The 20,798-nt window shown below is 49.5% G+C and overlaps 1 long non-coding RNA gene across 1 annotated transcript; it reads left to right on the top strand.

The window, feature by feature from the left end:
* Positions 1-2,546: 2,546 nt before the first annotated feature.
* On the top strand, positions 2,547-8,557 carry LOC128594628 (uncharacterized). Its single transcript, XR_008382615.1, has 4 exons — positions 2,547-2,616; positions 6,833-6,996; positions 7,621-8,111; positions 8,349-8,557. It is a non-coding gene; the product is annotated as an uncharacterized LOC128594628 (long non-coding RNA).
* Positions 8,558-20,798: the final 12,241 nt, after the last annotated feature.

The following is a 20,798-nucleotide window of genomic DNA, read 5'->3' as shown; positions in this document are numbered from 1 at the left end:
TGCAACAAAAAAAATAGCCGTTGTGGCAGGCGCCTGTAGTCCCAGCTACTCAGGAGGCTGAGGCAAGAGAATCGCCTAAGCCCAGGAGTTGGAGGTTACTGTGAGCTGTGATACCACAGCACTCTACTGAGGGCAATAAAGTGAGACTCTGTCTCATTAAAAAATAAAAAAAAAGAACACAAAAAGCACTTAACCATGAAGGAAAAAGGTTCATAAGTGGACTAACATCACAATTAAGCACTTCTGCAGTGGCTCGTGCCCTGTGAAGGAGTTCAGTTCCCAGCTGAAAGATGGCCCTTCATCCCTGCCTCCCCTACCAGTGTTGCCTGTCTGTAAAACCAAAACCCACCCCCACGGCCCCACCCTTCAGCCCAGAAAGCTCCCATCATATCCCCACCCACCCCCGTGATGATGAGCACTCACTCCAAGTCACCTTCCCAGGCTCATCCCCTCTGTCTGCAGTTACAACTCCCTTCTGGCCCCTCAGCTCCTGGGGCTATTCTCATCACAGCTCTTCTCACTGGCTGCCCTGGTACGGTCCCCCCTAAGCATGGGCATCTGGGGACCAGGCTCTGCATCTTATTCACCTCTGTGTCTTTGGTCCCCAGCACACAGGAAGTGATCAATAAATATTTCCTCAAGAACAGAAGGAAGGAAGCTTCTAATAAGAATCAAATTATAGGGAATCTGGTAAACCCATTCTCATGAAGATGAAAAGCTATCGAATTCCAGGGATAGTTAAAAAAGGGACACATACGTGAGCACAAAGGACGGATAGTGACTGATAGACTGATGAGGGAAAATGTACCCATATTTTGCTGTTTATGATGCCCACAGTTTTTCCAAAATTTTTGAGGAAAAATAAGGATGCACATCATACATGGGTAGTACTAATTCCGTATCTATATGAATGTTTTAAACTCTTTTATTTGTGCTTATGCTTTAAAAGTATAACTCTGGAAAGCAATAATGATATCTGTACATAGAATAATACCCTGGAATATGGTAACAGGTTTTGTTCAACTTACACCATGAACTTGCCACGAAAGCTTTTTTGTCCAATGAAAAGTGACACATTTTTTGTACACTTGAGGCGGAGCTAGCAAACTAGCTGATAGTTTTACAAAATCATTGGAAAATCTCTTTACTTTGTATCTATTCTTAAGTTTTGTAATTATTTGTTACATAAAATTTCTTGTACCATATGTTAAAAAATAAATGCTTGCTGGGAGTGGTGGTGCACACTTCTAACCCCGACACTCTGGGAGGCTGAGGCAGGTGGATTGCTTGAGCTCAGGCCTTGGAGACAAGCCTGAGCAAGAGTGAGACCCTGTTTGTACTAAAAATAGAAAAAAAAACAGCCGGGCATGGTAGCTGACACCTGTAGTCCCAGCCACTCAGGAGGCTGAGGCAGGAGAATTGCTTGAGCACAGGTGAGCTATGATGCCATGGCACAGCACTGTACCCAGGGCAAAGAGTGAGACTCTGTCTCAAAAATAAATAAATAGATAAACAAACAAACAAATAAATACTAAAATTCCTTTATGATACAAAAAACAAGTAACTAAATATAAACAAATAAAAATTTGAATTAAAAATTAAAACAAAAGTTTTTCCTAAAAGTTTGGGGCAAAAATGTGGGCATGCATTATACATAAGAGCACATTATACACGGAGTGTATAGTATGTCAGTGGGATCCCTCACAGTGATGCTCAAACATCAGATGGGAAATTGTCTCCGCAGGAGACTAGTCCCGCACATCCTTCATATATATCACCAACCCCATGGACCAGACACAATGCCCAGTATGTCCTGTTTAATCTTTACAATGACCCTACAGATTGGATATTCCCATCATCCCCATTTTACAGATAAAGAAACTGAGGTACAAAAAGGTTAAGTAACTTATCCAGAGACACAGAACTACTGTGTAACAGAGCAGGAACTTGAACTGGGGCTGGCTGACTCCCAAACTGATATGCTGATCACCCAGCTCGGTGCCTTTCTTTGACCCATCAAAACTATCCTCAGTGACAGGTCTCTGCAAGGGTGACTCCGGAAGTGAAGGTCCCAGTCTGCTTAGAGGCTTACACTTCAAGGTAAACTCACCCAAGTTAACAGCAAAACATATATGAAGGCTGAGTGGGGAGAGCAAGCGAGCATCAGCTCTGTGTGTGTGTATGTGTGTGTGCATCTGTGCTCACATTTGCATGCCAGCAGGGGACGTGGTGTGTGTGCACACACATATCCATGGGTGTGTGTGCAAATGCTTGTGTGTGCTGGGGCCAAGGGGAGGAGTTTGACAATTAGGAGAATGTAATCGATGTGAATGCTCCTCACACGGTCAGCACAGAGTAAATATTTGTAGAATTGAATTAAAAGGCTAAAGAGAGCACTCTACAAATGTGAGGTGTTGTTATTACGATGATCTCCAAATCACAGGCATTGGGAAAAGAGAGGCAGGTGGACAGTTGGTGACAGTTGACCTTCTTTCACCTCCAGACCACATTGCACTGACTCCCTTCCTGGCATCTCTCAGGCTGATTTTCCTCCTGAGCTGGCAGAGGCCATCTTGTAATGTACGCGGATGGCAGTGACAGTGACAGCAGTAACAGGTAAGGCAACCTCCATCTGGCCTAGCTCTGTGCAAAGTGCTCTGTATGCCTGTTCTCCATTAGTCCTCCCAAAGCAACCAAGTGGATACCACTGGCATCCCCCATGTGCAGGGAGAAAAGTGAGGCTCAGAGGGGTTGACAAAGAGAACATGCTCCTCAGTATTAAGAACAGCCAGGGACCAGCCTATACCTTTTCAACCTGAGTCCTTGTGCACAATGTTAGCACATAACAAGTTAAAAGGTGGTCAAGTCCGTGCAATGGACTCAAGAATGTAAAGCAATAGGCCCTAGAGCCAGTCAGCCCTGCGCGGCACTCCCTCTCCCTATACCTTGATTCCCTTACTGGCAAAGTGGGATGAATATAATCAGTGTGTCAGAGGGTTGCTGTGATGAGAGAATGTACGGAAAATCCCCCAACAGGTCAGTCATTATTGTAAATGTGCTACATTTTACTTGCATCTAGTTTTCTTTTTCTTTTTTTTTTTTTTGAGACAGGACCTCAAGCTGTTGCCCTGGGTAGAGTGCCATAGCATCACAGCTCACAGCAACCTCCAACTCTTGGGCTTAAGCGATTCTCTTGCCTCAGCCTCCCGAGTAGCTGGGACTACAGGCACCGGCCACAATGCCCGGCTATTTTTTGGTTGTAGTTGTCATTGTTGTTTGGCAGGCCTGGGCTGGATTTGAACCCTCCAGCTCTGGTGCATGTGGCTGGTGCCTTAGCTGCTTGAGATATAGGCGCCAAGCCTTGCATCTAATTTATAATCCTTCTCTCACAGAGTAATGAAATGAGACTCCAAGATTTGATGCAAGTTTAGGAATTATCTAGTCCAACTCTTCAAGTCATAGCTAAGAAAAGTGAGGCCTGGCTTGATGCCCGAAGAATCGAGCAAGAGAATCGCGTAAGCTCAAGAATTTGAGGTGAGCTGTGACGCCACAGTACTCTACCAAGGGTGACATAGTACCGAGGGTGACATAGTAAGAATCTGTCTCAAAAAAAAAAAGAAAGAAGAGAAGAAAAGAAAAAAGAAAGAAAGAAAAGTGAGGCCCAAAGAATAGGCCCAAGGTGGCACATGTCCTAAGTGGCAAGGCCTCTGTCAAACAGATTTTCTTCTTCACAGCAGGGTATCTCCACCTGCCTAGACTCTGATGAGACTTTGGCCACTCTCCTACAGCTAGCCTGAAGGTGTAGAGGGACACAGGAGAGGTGGGGAGGGTGCCCCACAAAGCCCCAGCTTCTAGAAGTGTGGTAGCAGGAAAGCCTGGAGGAAGCAGCTGCCATACCCCCCATAGTAGACACCTCCCAGGAGGCCAGAGCATGGTGCTGTCCCCAAGATAGAAGTCTTGGGGCCTGGGATGGCCCCCAACTCTCTCCCCTGCCCCTGTGGCCTTTCTAAGGCCTTTGCTCTCCTCCTCAGCCCGTCAGTCTCCCTTCTGACTGCCACATAATCCAGAGCCTACAAAACACCCATGTCAACGTGCCTTCTCCCTGGAGGTCCAAGGCCTTAAAATTTAATAGTCTCTCAAATGCTGTAACACTAAAGGGGGGCTTTTATGGACTCACCAGGGATAATATTATGAAGGGGCGTTAGCTGCCTAAAGTGGTCCGCTCACAGTGGGGGGCTGCCTGCCCAAGCCCCTCACACACACTTCAGGGGCCTCGCTGTAAGGGCCACTGACTCCTCACTCCAAGTCCCTTATCCAGCGGCTCCCTGGCATCTAACAAGGTTATTAGGAAACAGTTTGCTGCCAGCAGTAACCTAGTGGAAGGTTGGGACCCTGCTGGCCCTATGGAAGCAGCAAGAGGAGTTGGAAGGGGTTGGTCCTGGGGGAATATCTCAGTGACTAATGAGCAAGCAATCGAAAAGCTCCATCATGTCAATGGGGAGCAGATGGGGAGGAGGGGAAGTCCTGCCACTAGCCTCAGAAATGTAGGTGGCTGGGGGAGAAGCAGGAGGGAGAATGTGGGGTCAGCAGGTGGGCAAGGGTCCTGGCCTGGCTGTCATCCACAGATGAACATGGTCTCTGGGAACCAGGTCCAGGGAACTCAGCACAGAAGGTGCAGAGACCAGGTGGTGGGCTGAAGGTGAAGCCAGTGGCGTTTTCTGGGTCACCCAGCTTCCCTTCTCTTCTCTGCTCCTGCTGTTCCCCTTCTTCCCCCGTCTTGCTGCGGCATCTCCTGTCTGTCCTTGCCTGCTGTTTTCCTGTCTCTTCTTCTGGGTTCCCTTCCTCAACACCCCTTCCCCCAGCCTCTTTTTCTTCAAGCTTGGTGTGTCTGGGAGACCAGAAATAGGCATCCTGTCCAGTCTTCAGGAGATGCGGGCAGCCCCAAAATAAACAAAATACTAAACAACACTAAATAAAAAGATCCTGGCCAATTTGCCAGCAGATACACACACACACTCCTACTCCAGATACACAGGCACACACACATTCACCCCTTCCCCGACACATGCGTGTGCAAATGGAGGCACACACACATATTTTCTTCATTACCTCCTCTAATACTGTCTTCTTTCCATCTAGAGTTCAATGTTGTTTTTTGTCTCTTTCTGACCCTCCCCCTCTACTTCCCTTCAATTTATTCCAGCTGTGAAAACCTTTTCCCATCTCCTCTGTCACCCCGGCAGATAGGTGAGTGGCAGCCAGAGGAGTCCACTGCGCAGCCACCGTTGGTAATCGATGCCAGATGTCGAGCTGGCCCCTGGCCCAGCCCCAGGCAGGGCTCTTGCGCTCACTCCTACATCTGGGTGTGAAAGGCGCCCTGCAGCCCAGGCTGGGCCCTGGTGGGGTCAGGAGCCAGGCTCAGGGGACGTGGCGGGGAGGGCTTGGTCCAAGGGCTGCAGGAGGCAGAAGGCTGTGGTGCAGAGTAGGATGTGGGAACCCTAGGCTTAGGGCCATTCCACAGATCAGTGAGGGTGTCAGGCTGGGATGAAGAAGCCAGGGCAGCCCTGAGCAGAGATACTCAGAGTGGGGCCTTCCCTCAGCCCCTTGTCAGCCATTTTATTTCTTGGGGGAAAGAGGTTTGTTGTTGCTGTTTTTAAATGTACATATTTGGTTAAAATATTAAAAAGCCAATTACAACACTCCAGAATTCTGGCCAGGTACAGTGCCTCACGCCTGTGATCCTAGCACTCAGGGAGGCTGAGGTGGGAGGATCACTTGAGCTCAGGAGTTTGAAACCAGCCCAAATGAGAGTGAGACCCTGTCTCTACTAAAAATAAAAAAAAATTAGCTAGGTGTTGTGGTGGGGGCCTGTAGTCCCAGCTATTCGGGAGGCTGAGGCAGGAGGATCACTTGAATCCAGGAGTTTGAGGCTGCTGTGAGGTAGGCTGATGCCATGCACTTTAGCCTGGACAACAGAATGAGAGAGACTCTTGTCTAAAAAATAAATAAACAAATAACAAAAATAACAAAAAATAACCAAGCCAGGAGAGGTGGCTCATGTCTGTAATCCTAGCACTCTAGGAGGTTGAGACAGGTGGATTACTTGAGCTCAGGAGTTCCAGACCAGGCTGAGCAAGAGCAAGACCCTGTCTCTAAAATTAGTCAGGCATTGTGGTGGGCACCTATAGTCCCAGCTACTCAGGAGTTTGAGGTTGCTGTGAGCTATGACTCCATGGCACTGTAGCCTGGGGCAACAGAGTAAGACTCCATCTCAAAAAAAAAGGGCAGCGCCTGTGGCTCAGTGGGTAGGGCACCCACCCCATATACTGAGGGTGGCAGGTTCGAACCCAGCCCCAGCCAAACTGCAAAACAAAAAAATAGCCAGGTATTGTGGTGGACACTGGTAGTCCCAGCTATTTTGGAGGCTGAGGCAAGAGAATCGCCTAAGCCCAGGAGTTGGAGATTGCTGTGAGCTGTGATGCCACGGTACTCTACCGAGGGCGATAAAGTGAGATTCTGTCTTAAAAAAAAAAAAACTTCAGAATTCTGTATTGCTAAAGGTAATGAAACCAGTTAATATTTATTGTGTATTTTAGATACTTTCTGAATCATTGTACATGCATTCATTCCCTTGTATAATTTTCACAACGATAGTGGGAGGCTAGGACCATAACTGTCCCCATTTTACAGATGCAACAAGAGGTCTAGAGAATCTAATTGGCCCATCTAGAAATTACGGTACCAAAATTTGAGCCACTGACCATATTAGGCTCTCAGTGAAGACTTTAAAATCTTAAAAGAAGGAAACTAGTTCAAAACCTTTCTTTTCTAGAGGAAGGACCAAAGTCCGGAGAGGAGAAATCACTTGTCCAAGGACACATGGGGAGTTGGACCCAGGCTGGATCCCAGGGCTCTTGATTCCTGTTCAGAATCAACACCACGCTTCCGACTCTGGTCCTCTACAACCTTGGCCAGGAGCCGGGCCTCTTGGAAGAGGTATCTTTTGTGTGGCTTTGAACATGATAAGGATCCCAGATGGGCAGACAGACAGGAGGAAGCACTTTAAATGGAGAGCCTTCTGTCCAAAGACTGGTATGCGCTTAAGGCTACACCAAGGTGGGGCTGGCAGATGGTATGGACCAGGTCTCCACTGTGTGCTGGGAATCACCAAGGAAACTCAGAGACAAACTCTGCCTTCAAGGAGCAAAAAGAAAGAAAGAGAGAGAGAAGGAGGGAGGGTTAGAGGGAGGGAGGGAGGAAGGAAGGAAGGAAAGAAAAGGGAGAGAAAGGAAGGAAGGAAGGAAGAAAAGAAAGAAACAGGGCAAGGGGCATATAGAATGTCAGGGAGGTTCGTTGTGCTTTTTTTTTAGCTATAGCAACAAGGTAACATTTGAGCAGACTCCTAAAGGAAGTTAGGGAGGGATCTGTGTGGATATCTGGGGTAAGAGTGTCACAGGAGGAATAGCAAGTGCAAAGGCCCTGAGGCAGGAGTGTAGTTATCTTACTAATGTGTCCAGAGTACAGGGGTCAATGGAGAGAACAAGGTGAGACATGCCTGAGAAGGGGGCAGGTAATATAGGACCATGTGACCATTGTAAGGGCCTGGCTTTTGTTCCCCAGTACAACAGAGAACAAAAGCCAGGCCCTTACAACCCCCTCAGAACCCTGGAGGTTCTGAGGAGAAGACTGGCATGGTCTTTCTACTGCTCTGTGGAAAGAGTGCACTGGGGAAGGAGGGAAGCAGGGAGACCAGCAAGAGGCCATTGGGGTCCTCCCAGTGGAAGCAGGTAAAAGCTGGGACCAGGGGCCAGCAGTGGAGGGGTGAGAAGTAGTGGGGTCCTGGATGTATTTTGAAAGTAGGGCCACATGTTTTACTAAGAGTTGGGTTGGGGGTGTGGGAGAAAGCAAGCAGTCAAGTTTGACTCCAATTTTTTCGACCTGAGCAACTGAAAGATGAAGTTAAGTTGCCTTTCCTGAAGTGGGAAGACCACCAAAGGAGCAGGTCTGGGGACAGACCAGGTTCATCTGACATTGAACTTGCTGAATTTGAGGTGACTGTTATCAGCGCCTGCCATGATGAGTCATGGAGACTGAGGCAGTAAGAACAATCGGTAAGACTGACCCTGCCTTTATTTGAAATTGTGGTGTTTTGTACATCAGGAATTTTATTGGCATTAATTTTTATATTTTAAAAATAATTTTGCATTAAAATGTGATTTATCTTGGTTAATGAAGTTTTGGCACCCCCTTAAATTTTGTATCCTAATGGTGACCCTGCCTGTCACAGCTACATGGAATGCAGGGGTTGGGCTGACCTCTCAGTTCCTGGCCGTTCTCTCTGTCCACAGTGAGCCAGCGGTCTTCCAAGGGGATCTGTGACAGGGATGTGAGCTGAAGGATGGTCACAGCTGGGAGGTCCTGGATGGGAAACGTGAACAAGGAGAAGTCTCTGTGCGGACGTGTGCCTGGGCGACCCAGAAGCAGCCAGCAGGGTGTGAGCCTATCAGCCCGCTGCACCCCATCGGGGCCCCCATGATGGATGGCATCTGTCTTCTGCTTTATTAAACTCATGCCCTAGATTTGCAAACGGCTTAATAAGCATTTGGAAGGGATCGTGGGAGGGAGGCTGGGATTTCAGGGGGTTACCAAGACCCAGACAGGAAACAGCTTTCACCCTGAGTGGGCCCCAGGAGGGAGTCAGGTGTCCGGGTGGCTGATTGGGGGGAGTATTTGGTTTCACAGAAGGCACTTGGGGCCCCAGAGAGTGAGGAGCACAGGCCTTTGGTGCCACCCCTCCCCCAGCTCTGCTTTACCATACACTGGGAGTCCACAACATCTAGACTGGTGTTCTGGGCATTGCAGAGGGCAAGGGAGGATAGGGATGGCCAGAGCTAGGGCGAACAGATCTAGGGGTCCTCAACTGTCAAGAGTCCTCAACTGCAGAGGACGAAGGGATACACGATATAGACACCAATCCTCCCAACCGGACCCCCACACTCTCCTACTTTTCAACTTCTACAAACTCCATAGCCATTTGTTTGGAGCCTTCTGTACAAGACGTGGCATTGGCACGGAGTTGGAGGTACCAGGTGGCCCTTCTCTCCTGAATAACACTGGAAGTTCCCAGGGGAGAAAGATGGGTACACTGAAGTCACCTCTCCAAACAGGCAGTGTGGCCCCACTTACCCCATGGCTTGTGAGAACCAGCTCCTGGACTTGCCAGAGCAGATTACAGGCATCTTTTCCCAACTCACAGCCCAGCAAATGCCACGTTGGTAGCTTGAAGTTGGCCACGGTGGGAGTATTTACAGCATGGAAATTGGCAAGTGCCTTTTTTTCCCTCCTAGAAAGCCAGCTGTTGAACATTTACCAGCACACACTGCCTCACCGGCTCTTCCACCAGCAAGAACAAGGCCCTTCAGGTACCCCCACTTTTCTCCTGAAAAAACTGTGGAGCCCCTTCTGGACAGGAGACATTGGGACGTCGATCTCTTACTAATAAGGCCAGTCTTAATCACCATTGCCAGTTGGAAAAGGCAAGGGTGATTAGGACTCAACTAACTAGCTTCAAATCATGGCTCCATCATTTAATAGTTTATAATTTTAAATGTTCTTCAGGCTGGGTGCAATGGCTCACTCCTGTAATCCCAGCACTTTGGGAGGCTGAGATGGGAGGATCACTTGAGGCCAGGAGTTTAAGAACAGCATGGCCAACATAGTGAGACCCATTTCTACCTCTACAAAAAATGAAATAATTAGTCAGGCATAGTACCCACCCGTAGTTCCAGCTACTCGGGAGGATGAGGCAGGAGGATGGTGTAAGCCCAGAAGTTTGAGGTTACAGTGAGCTATGATGACGCCACTGCACTTTAGCCTAGGTGACAGAGCAAAAGCCTGTCTCATAAATAAATAATAAACAAACAAATAAATAAAATGCTCTTCAGTCAGTGATTGGAGGAATTATTCTGACATTTAAAAGAAATAATATTGAAAGATGCAGTGGACCAGCGCCTGCAACCAAGTAGCCAACAGATGTCCTTTCACTCTGAGTCCTGGTAGTGCTAAATACCTTATCCTCACGTGAGATCCCACCCTTTTAGGATCTACCACTGTTATTCCCATATTATAGATGGGCAAAGTGGGGGTACCATGTGTTAGGTTTCTTATCTAGAATGGCATAGAAGCAGATTTGGAATTTGAACCCAGAACTGTCTGGGTCTCACAGCCCAGTTCCCTCATTACCGTACCATTGGACCACTCCACGATGAGGATGTGGTTGGGAATCGTAGTAGTAATAGTGGAAATGGCCCTGGATTTTCCTCTTCTCTCCATCTGGCCACCAGCAGAGGGATCCTCTTTCTCTATGGCTCCCAAAAGAAGCCTCCTCAGAGCCCCATCCCCCAATGCATCCCCTCCACACCTGCTCATGCCCATCCGATAGTCCTTTCCAAAGCCAGGGGCTACTTTCTGGAGGAATCTGCATTTCTCACTGGCATTTTCTATCTGCCTCTCATCTAGCACCCTAAGCTAGTCTCTGGGCCATTTAAGTTTTCCAAAGCTATGCAAATGTCCACTCCAGACTGCCTGACTCTGCCAGGGGCCCAAGGCCAGGGTCAGCAGAGCCACAGTCAGGAAGGTCAAGGGCTCAGCCACTTCCTTGCAACTTTCCTTCTGAGCCTCCTTTCTCTTTTTCCAGCCTCTTGCCAACTTCACTTTCTGGTGTTCATTTTCTCTCGCCATTTCTTTTCCTCTCCTCACCCTTGTTTGTTCCTCTGGTATCTCCCCCTCTGTCTCTGTCCACCCCCATCTCTCTGTCTTTTTCTCTCTCTGGGTCAGTCTGTTTGGTGGGAAGTGTGTATGTGTGTTTTTCCCTGTCTCTTTGTTCTTTGTGAATGTCTGTGTGTCTGTCTATCTTCCTCCCTTTTCTTCCCACTTACCCCAACATCCTGAAGAGAGTGTGTGTGTGTCCATATACCTAAAAATTGAACTCTGCCTCCACGCCTTTCCTGCTCTGTGTTTCTGTGTCTGTCTGTCTGTCTGTCTGTCTGCCACTGATTCCACACTTCTGTCTTCCGGGCTGTCTCCCAGGGTCTCACTTGGCAGTGTTCGTTCGTCAGGGCTGCACTCTAGAGGCTCCCAGAGGAGACCCCCACTCACCCCTCCCAAAGTTCACTGCCTTGTCAAACGGAGCTAATCTCCTTCGGGAGGAAAAAGCCTCATTCAAACTGGGCGGGGGGAGGTAGAGGGGGAAGGGGAGGTCTCCTTGGCTGCAGCCTGAAAACGCCCCGGCCCATAATACCCCTTTTGTTCTAGGCTGGTGGGAGGGGGTGGGCGGTGGAATGAAAGAAGGGGGATATTAAAGGAGCAGGTGAAAGACATGTGTCTTCAGCAGCCATAGATAAGCGCTTACCCCCTTCTCATCTGACTGAGGCCTATTATCTTCCCGCCACAGTCATTACTATTAATATTAAACATCCCCAATCCAGCTTTAAAACAACCTGAACAGGCTGCCTCCAGCTCCATCCAGTTCCAAGAGGACGACCCTGTGACATCTCCTCCCACAGTGTCTGAGCACCAACCCGGTCTCCTATCCCCCAAGCTCCCTTGAACTTCCCCATGAACTTCAGTCCCCAAAGGTCCCTGCCTTCCCCTTCCTCAACCCCATCCCACATCCTCTCTGATCACCAGTGTTTTTCTCTCTAGTATCTCCCCCATTTCATATTTGGGGGATGTCTCTGTACCCCAGGCCTCTTCTCTACACCCCTCTGTATAAACTGGGATGGAAGACAGAAGCATGCAAAGGTTTACTCCTCTGACTTTGACATCTGACAGATTTGGATTTACATTCTCATGTTCCATTCACAGGCTGGGTAACCACGGGCAAGTTTTTAAATGTTCCCCGTCTCAGTTTCTCATCCCTAAAATGGGAGCAAATTATAGTTCTTAGGACATAGGGTTGTTTCAAGGATCATATGAAATTATAGATGAAAGAGCTCTTAGTCTGTTCCAGCTGCCACCCAGTAAATAGTGGTGGTAATGGTTGTTACCTGGACAAAAAGCAGCCCAGGGCGGGCGGCACCTGTGGCTCAGTTGGTAAGGCGCCAGCCCCATATACAGAGGGTGGTGGGTTCAAACCCGGCCAAAAAAAAAATAGCCGGGTGTTGTGGCGGGCGCCTGTAGTCCCAGCTACTTGGGAGGCTGAGGCAAGAGAATCGCTTAAGCCCAGGATTTGGAGGTTGCTGTGAGCTGTGTGATGTGGGTTCAAACCCGGCCAAAAAAAAAATAGCCGGGTGTTGTGGCGGGCGCCTGTAGTCCCAGCTACTCGGGAGGCTGAGGCAAGAGAATCGCTTAAGCCCAGGATTTGGAGGTTGCTGTGAGCTGTGTGATGCCATGGCACTCTACCAAGGGCCATAAAGTGAGACTCTGTCTCTACAAAAAAAAAAAGAAAACAAAAAAAAAGCAGCCCAGGGCAGCAGCTCTCTCCACTCATCCCTTCATCAGGCCATCACTGGGCCCCCACTCTGTGCCAATTTCTGTGTTGAGCACTGGAAGAACAGAGGTAGAGAAAACAATTTCTGCCTCCAAGAATTCACAAATTAGTGGCATCGAGAGACATATAAACAGGTAAGTGCATCACGGCAGCGCTGGGTAATATGTACCACAAGAGAACCAAGTTCCCCTGCAGTGGGTGATGTTATACTAGCAAAGGATTAATTGCCTATTCAGTATTTACAGGGGTCGAAGCCAGTTATCACCATGCCCGGGTCTACGGTTGTGTCTCCCAAGAGGAGCGAGTCATAAGACTTCTACCAAGAGCAGCAGGGGTTTAGCTGGGGCTCATGTGTGGTATCCCCTTCCCTGGCTCCCAGGGCCCCGGATGCCAGGGCTGGTCTGAGCAGCCTGCAGATTGCTGGGAAATGAGAGTTGATATGTACAAAGTGTCTTCCTTGGAGCCTGGCACTGGGCTGTGTGTTTCAAGATCAGGTTACTTCTTATCGTTGCTCTGCCAACCACACATCACTGTACCTACTTTACAGGGGAACAAACAGGCTCAGAGAGAGGATGTGACTTTGCTAAGATCACTCTTCTAGAAAATGGAAGAGCAAGATTTTAAGTCACATCTCTCTAGGTCCAAAATCCATGACGTTTCCAATTCTAGTGTGTCGCAAACTTTCCAACCTCAACTCCATCCCTGCCCAAGTAGCCTTAACATCAAAGGGGCTTCAACAAATATACATGGAGTGGGAGGGGGGATTTGATAAGCAAAACTACCTGCTACAAGTCCAAAATGTTTTTGGCATCTTACATCTTATGTCATATGCCTATAAATTTTACTTTCAGGGTAAATTGTATGGAGTAAAAATTGTATTCCATAATATACTGTGATGCTTTAAAATGTCATTAAAAAGTGTTACCCAAAAATCTCGAACTAAAACTGTAGCTCCAAAAAGTATGCTAAGTTTATTCTTTCACTCCTTGTGTCCTCTTGGGCAAGGGCACACACACACACACTCCTGTCCTTCGTGGATGTCTGAGCTGATAAAGCCCTTCCTCTCACTTAAACTACTTGGAGGTATATTTCCATTGCTTGCTCCCTGATCACTACCTCCTCACACACTCAGTCCTACCTAATATCTCCCAGTTTCCAGCACCCCTACAGCCAAGAGAAGAAGCAAGGACCCCAAGGGCTTTGGAATTGAGAGAGATCAAGTCACATGTGGGGTAGATGTCACATCCTCTTCCTCACAGGGCTAGAAAGGACCTCGAGCAGAGGAACAGTATGGAAATCTATCCCAACTAGCTATCTGCTGTCTTTAAGGAACCCTGACTCAGCCTCCTTCCTTGAAACACATGCTAGGACCTCACTTTCTGATCCATTACAGATCTTTCCAGCTGCAGGTCAAGCCTATTTCACCTTGTCCTGCCCTAGTGGAAACTGGACAACAGCTAGTCCCTCCTCCCCTTTTTCATTCCTTCAAAGGCTCAGTGCAGCATTCTCTTTTCTCTTGCCCTGGTTAACATAGGTTCATGCATGCTGTGTGTACTAGGTACCGGCTAAGAGCTTGGTTTCTAAACGGACTGCCTGGAATTCATCCTGGCTCTGTTATTTACTAGCTGTGTGACTTTGGGCAAATTGCTTACTTTCTCTGTGCTTCTATCACTTCATCTTCAAAATGGGAATGATTATATGAATTAATGCATATCAAGTGCTTATAACCATTCCTGTATATAGCAAGTGCTCAAAGAATATTAGCTGTTTTTATTATGTGTTAATGTCCTGTGTGTATGCCACTCTCCCACCTGACTAGGAGCTTCCTGAAGGCCCAGAGCCTCGATGTACTTGACATTAGAGAGGAAGTTTAAAAAAAAAAAATGTGTGTGTTGACTGAATGAATGGTGAATTTAAATCTTGATTCCCATCCTTTGGTCTCTCAAAGTCCCACAGGGGTAGTTATTAATTTTGTCTACACCTGAACCCAGAGGGGAGATTTATAGACTGAAGGGGGCCTTGCAACAGAGTAACAATTGAAGCAAATAGCCACCTCGGGCACCGCCTGTGGCTCAAAGGAGTAGGGCCCATATGCCGGAGGTGGCATGTTCAAACTCAGCCCTGGCCCAAAAAAAAAAAAAAATAGCCATCTCTATGTATACCCCTCGACAATGTCCATGGCTATGTCACAACACTGAGAGCCAGACAGGGCAAGGGTCATTCTTATCCCATTTTATTTTTATTTTTTGAGACACAGTCTCACTTTGTCACCCTCGGTAGAGTGTTGTGACGTCATAGCTCACAGCAATCTCAAATTCTTGGGCTCAAGTGATTCTCTTGCCTCAGCCTCCCAAGTAAATGGGACTACAGGCACCCACCACAACGCCCAGCTATTTTTTTGTTGCAGTTGTCATTGTTGTTTTAGCTGGCCCGGGCTGGGTTCGAACCTGCTAGCCTCAGTGTATATGGCTGGCGCCCTACCCACTGAGCTACCAGGTGCTACCCAAGACCGGGCTATTTTTAGAGACAAGGTCTTGCTCTTGCTCAGGCTGGTCTTCAACCTGTGAGTTCTAGCAATCCACCCATCTCAGCCTCCCAGAGTACTGGGATTATAGACATGAACCACTGCACCCAGCCCCCTTATCCCATTTTATAGATGAGTAAACTAAGGCCTAGAGCAATTATGTGACTTTTCTAAGGACAGACACAGCTAACTAGTGGCCCAGCTGAGGCTGGGTCACCAGGTTTGCTTATATCTGTCAACCATATCCCAGCAACCAGATGCTTCCCTTTGTCCCCTCCTGGCTGGGCCATGTAGTATACAGCACGACACTTTGGTCCATGGTGGTCTAGGCAAGAACAGAGGAGTCCAAAAGCAGATGACTTTCGTCTTCCATATATCCTGGTACTTGTGACTACCCCTTCCATATGTCTTGATATTTGTACAGCCCAGTGTGTATGTGTGGGGGGGAGGGGTGTAGAGAGGAAGGGGAAGCCCAGAGTCCAGGAGTGAAGGTGACTCCAGAACACACAATGGCTCATTGTGCCCCCCTCCCGTTCTCCACCACACCCAGCACACAGCGTCCTGTTTAACTGCCTCCAGGACCTGGCTCCATCTCAGGTGCCACTCCAACTGGGCCCACGCACAGGCATTGCCAAACCATCTGCCCACAAACCCTAGGTTTGGCAGGGGTGTACCTCCTTGGGGATTCCCCCCAGCCTTTGTCCTATGCTCTAGTCCCCTCCACACCAATACAGACACCTCCTCTTGGCTCACAGTACAGTGCCTGGCACACAGTAGGCTCTGTGGAAGTGATTCCTGACAATAATAAGGGATTCCTTGGTGACAATAATAAACTCCAGGCACGTGGGCCTCTGTAAAAGGGTTCTCTAAACTTCAGAGGTGGGAGATAACATTGTGAGGGATGTGGGTTTGGGAGTTGGGTGTCAACTAGACTTAGAAAAGATTTCCTGCAGTCCCAACTACGTGAGAGGCTAAGCCAAGAGGATCACTTGAACCCAGGAGTTCAAGGCTGCAGTGAACTATGATTGTGCCACTGCACTCCAGCCTGAGCAATAGAGTGAGATCCTATCCCTGTTTTTCATTTTTTTTTTTTTTTTGAGAAAGAGTCTCACTATGTTGCCCTCAATAGAGTGCTGTAGCGTCACAGCTCACAGCAACCTTCAACTCTTGGGCTTCAGCAATTCTCTTGCCTCAGCCTCCCAAGTAGTGGGGACTACAGGTGCCCTCCACAATGCCCGGCTATCTTCTTGTTGCAGTTGTCATTGTTGTTTAGCTAGCCTGGGCTGGGCTCGAACCTGCCAGCTTTTGTGCATATGGCTGGCACCGTAACCAGCACCATATCCACTGTGCTACGGGCGCCAAGCTGAGATCCTATCTCTTAAAACAAAGGGAAACAGTCTTCCTTTCCTGTCCTCTTCCCTGAGCCTGGGATCTGGGGGGAAGGGTGGCATAGAAATATACCGCCTGTGGGGGCAGGGGAAGCAGAAAGAGGGACGGAGGGAGAGGGGTGGGGCCTTGGTGTGTGTCACACTTTGTGGGGGCAAGACATGATTGCAAGAGGGACTTTACCTAACAATTGCAATCAGTGTAACCTGGCTTATTGTACCCTCAATGAATCCCCAACAATAAAAAAAAAAAAAAAGAAAGAAATATACCGCCCGCCTATCAGTGAGGATAGAAGACCTATATTCAATGCTCTCTTGGTATAGCTGGGATGACATTCTCCCACTTCCAGAAGTCAGCAGTCAAGGGTCAGGGAACCACCAAAGCCCTCCAAGACAGACTCCCAGCCAAGAGGACAGATGGAGAGGCCTGGCTCCTCAAGCCCAGATTGTGTACGGGGATCAAGAAGCCAGCTAGAGGTGGGAGGGAGAAGCTGCGTGGAAAAACGTTGAAGTCACATACTCTCCACAAAACGTTGAAGTCACATACTCTCCACAAAACGTTGAAGTCACATACTCTCCACAAAACGTTGAAGCTACATACTCTCCACACCCTGGCACTGTAGCAGAGGAAACTGAGGAGCAAGGAGGGCAACTGAGGTGAGCTAGGATGAGGAGGGCACCACAGAGAAAAGCCAAGAGGCAGATGAGAAATGGGAGAGCAGAAAACCAGGCCTCCAGCTGAGCAGGCTCCAGCCAGGAAGATGAGGTTTTCCCCCGCTGAAAAGATAGCAGACATAAACCACAAAGCCTGCGAAGGGGCACAGAGGGCATCCAGTCCAACCTACTCATCTTACCTGCGAGGAGGCCAAGGCCCAGAGAAAGGACATGCCTTGCCCAGGGACACACAGCAAGTAAAGACAGCCCAAACCAGAGTCACAGGACAGTGGCTCCAGGCCAAAAGCCATTCTTGGCTTTCTGCTGAGCCAAGAAAAGGGGTCTTCAGAGGGTCCTGCTCTGCTTGACTTCTAGAGATGTGAGAGCATGAAGAGCCTCCATCATGGCTCACCTAGCCCACAGCAGGTATCAGAGCAAGGAGATGGCACATTCAGACCCACCACCCACAGCATGGTCTACCCAGTGTCACCTGGGCCGTATTTTACTCTATCAATTTATTCCATCACTTGCACTGTGTGCCCAACACTGTGCCAGGCTCTCGGGTTGAGGAGTGGAGACAAGCGAAGAGTAGCAAGGAGGCTACAAGGTAATCTGTCCATGTGCTTGGGAAGAAAAATAATTAAAGTGGACATTCATTCAGAGATTGTTTCATGCCGGCTCCTTGCCCCATTCCCTCACATGAAACTGAAGCTCAGAGAGGCCAGGAGACCTTAGACTCAGACCCTTTAAGTGATGTGGCAGAGCAGGAAGGCTTTCTTCACCATCAGGCTCCAGAGCCCTTGCTCTTAACCATTAGGCTGTACTTCCCACTCACCCCCACCACCCTAACCCCCCACACACATGGGGGTTTTTTTGTTTGTTTTGAGACAGAGTCTCACTATGTTGCCCCTCGGTAGAGTGCTGTGGCGTCACAGCCCACAGCAACCTCAAACTCTTGGGCTTAAGCAATTCTCTTGCCTCAGCCTCCCAAGTAGCTGGGACTACAGGCGCCTGCCACAATACCTGGCTATTTTTTTGTTGTAGTTGTCACTGCTGTTTACCAGGCCCAGTCTGGGTTCGAACCTGCTAGCCCCAGTGTATGTGGCTGACACCGTAACCACTGAGCTATGGGCGCCGAACCCACATATGGGTTTTTTTTTTGTTTGTTTGTTTTGTTTTGTTTTTTCCACACATGGGTTTTAAGAGCTAGAGTATGAGGTTTCCCTACCTCCACCCTGGGGTCCATCACACCCCTCCTTGCATCCCAGCCAGAATGAGTCAGTCCCTCCCTGAAGCTTTTATAAATACCTCACTTGGCCCCTTATTTTCTGCCTTGTCCATTCATTATTGGCTTATCTGTCCACCTAGCAAATGTGAGAGCAGAAATGGTCTTTCATCATCTCCAAGCCCCCAGGGTGTAGCACAGTGTCTGGCCATGGCAGGTGCTATGATATCCCTATATGATCCAGAACATAAGGCCAAGTAGAGGCTTAGACCCCAGGGAAGGGCAGGAAAAGAATCTCATCCAGCTCCAAATATCCTGAGTCCAGCACACTGCCTAACATATAATAGGTGCTCATTAATTCCCCCTGCAGCAAGTACAGGCCATATCAAGGGTATTCCAGATAGGAGGCTGCTGTGAGCACCAGGAGATGGGCTCAGGAGGTTTGAGACTGCATCTGGATTGAAGGCAGAACTCAAGTCCCCTCCCCAAGAAGTTTGAGGCCTAGCTGGCTACCAGGAGATCTGCAGAGAGCTGGGGCTCAAGGTGCTAGGGGCCTTTTTTTGGAGTACAGGCTGTTCCTAAGGGCTCTGCCAGGGCTCAGAGTTGGCAACTGGGGGTGGGCTAGATCAGAGAGAAGAGGAGTGGGCAGGCTGAAGGTAGGACCCACCCTCCAGCCTCTTTCTTCTGTTTGCAGGCGCCTGAGGACAGTACCCTAGACTGCAACCTTCACTGCTCCACTGCAGAACTGTTTCTAGCCACAAGGGAGTTGTGGGGAAGGATGAACAGCTATGCCTTGGGCTCCAGAGTTTAGGAGAGGTGCCAGAAGGCTAAGAGATGGGCAGAAAGAGGTGAGGGGAGAGAGAGACCCCGGAGGCCTTTGGGGAGGGAAGGGAAGGTTGCTAAGGAAGGAAGTCCGCACTTGGGGCCAGCCCTGCCTCTGGCACCAGCCCCACTGGGCTAGGGTCCCAGGGATTTACTAATTAATCCTCAAATGATACACTCTCCCTGATTTATTCTCTCTCCTGCTTGCACTCTCACAAGATCCCATTGTCTCCGGACACTGCTGGCCCAGGGCCTCCACCTCGGGGCCTGCTGCCTCTCATCCACTTCCGGGAGGGGGGGAAAGGAGGTTCTCTACCGCCAAGTACCACGACCCTCGCCTGTCTTCTCCAGGCATAAGGGTCAAGCTGCCAGGCCACCAGGCAGTGCCAGGTACGAGGATGGCAGCACCCAGCCAACCCGAGGAGGCGGTGAGCGAGGTGACCGCCTGGGGCTGCTGGCGTCGTTGCCGGCTGAAGCGTTGCTTCACTGAGTCTGAAGCGAGAGGCGGCTGGCGGGTGGGGGCGTGGCTGTCAAGGAAGTGGGTGTCTGGTGCTGGGCAGCGGACAGAGCAAGGTCAGAGTCGAGGTTTTCACTGACCCGAGTGGGCAGGAGAAAAGGGAATTCGTAAAAAGTTTCTTTCTTCTTTAATGGTCTTTTTTCCCTATCCAAAGGCCCAAGCGTGCGGGGCGAGGCGGGGAGAGAGAAGACGGGCGGGGGCGGGGGCAGGGCAAGCCCTCCACAAGTGACACTTAATTCCCGGTCTGGACTGGGCCGGCGCTTGAAAGCAGCTAAATTAGCAAAACAGAAGTCAACTGTCGATTGCTTCATTGGAGGATTAAGTGTGATAAATGGGGGGTTTGTTCGCTCTCCCGTCCAGATGTTGTGTCTAAGTAAGGGTTTTTTTCAAAAAAAGTTTTTTTACATTCTTGGCCCAGGGCCCATATATATTTTGGATACTGCTGGGAGTATATAATATCATTGGAAAATGATGCGGTCTGCTAACCTTTTAAATAACATTTCCTCCCTCCTCTATTTTCTAATAGTTTGTTTTTCTTTCCATGTTTGCCTTTTATTGGGGGAAATTTTTTTTGGAAATTAATGAGGCTCAAGTTTGGAGACCGAAATGGGGGTGGGGCAGAGAGAGGGGAGTATGAGGTGGAGGGATGTGGAAGGAGTGGGGGGGGGCCTGCTCTTTGTGTCTTTTAGAGCATTCTTGGTTTGGTTTTCTTTTCTTTTCATTCTCTCTGCTGAAGCTGCCCGCGGCCCTCCGGCGGGGCTGCGTGGTGGCTCGCGCGGGCAGGACGCCCGGGACTCTCCGCGGCGCCCCGCGCCCGCTCACCCTGCCCGGGCCGCGGGGCCGCGCGCCGCTGGCCTCCGGGAAGAACCTGCCATTCCCCCAGCAGCCCGGCCCGACGTGAGAGCGGGTGGGGGTGGGGGCGCCTCCTTCCTGAGTGAAACCTACGGAATCCGGCAGGAATTCGGGCCTCCCAGATTTAAGAAAACAAACAAAGGAAAGATTGTCAGAGAGGGGCCGCCAAGAGCCGCGGGGCCGCCACACTGCCCTCCGCGCTCACCCCTGGGGCGCCCGGGGGCGGAACTGGAGGCTGGGGAGCTCCCCCGGGTGGTCCCGGGTGGGCTTCCCTGCCCCGGGCACTGGTTAACCTGTCATCCCTCTGTCTCAGGGGCCGAGGAGGCCCC

The sequence above is a fragment of the Nycticebus coucang genome, chromosome 9 (genome assembly GCF_027406575.1).
Source record: "Nycticebus coucang isolate mNycCou1 chromosome 9, mNycCou1.pri, whole genome shotgun sequence".
Classification (NCBI taxonomy): Eukaryota; Metazoa; Chordata; class Mammalia; order Primates; family Lorisidae; genus Nycticebus; species Nycticebus coucang.
This window is presented reverse-complemented; position numbering and strand designations above follow the sequence as displayed.